The sequence below is a fragment of the Ursus americanus genome, chromosome 21 (assembly GCF_024610735.1).
Source record: "Ursus americanus isolate L20-20 chromosome 21, mUrsAme1.1.p, whole genome shotgun sequence".
Lineage (NCBI taxonomy): Eukaryota > Metazoa > Chordata > Mammalia > Carnivora > Ursidae > Ursus > Ursus americanus.
In genome coordinates, this window is record NC_142147.1 from 56,746,525 (window position 1) to 56,746,885 (window position 361).

Consider the following 361-nt stretch of genomic DNA (forward strand, 5'->3'; position numbering starts at 1 on the left):
GGCAGCGGACAGGCCGCAGGGGGCGCTGGGAAATGGAGTCCGGGCCGGGCGCGGCGCGGAGCATCCTGGGACTGCCCTCCGCAGGCGTGGGCCCGGCGCGTGGTCCTTGCCCCTTCCCCCAGTCGTGTGACGCGCTCTCCAAGCCCCGGACCTCCCAACCCAGAACCAGGACCGGCTCAGCCCCTCCAGACCGACGGAGTCCCGCCCAGGCCTGGACGGGCCGCTTCGGAATGCGCAGGCGCAACGAGCCCGGTCCCCGAAGGCACCCAAGCAGGGGTACGCGCGGGGTGCGCGTGTCGGGCGGGGCCGAGGTGCGCACGCGCGGTGGGCGGGGCCGCGCTCCCGCGCCGCCGGTTGGGCT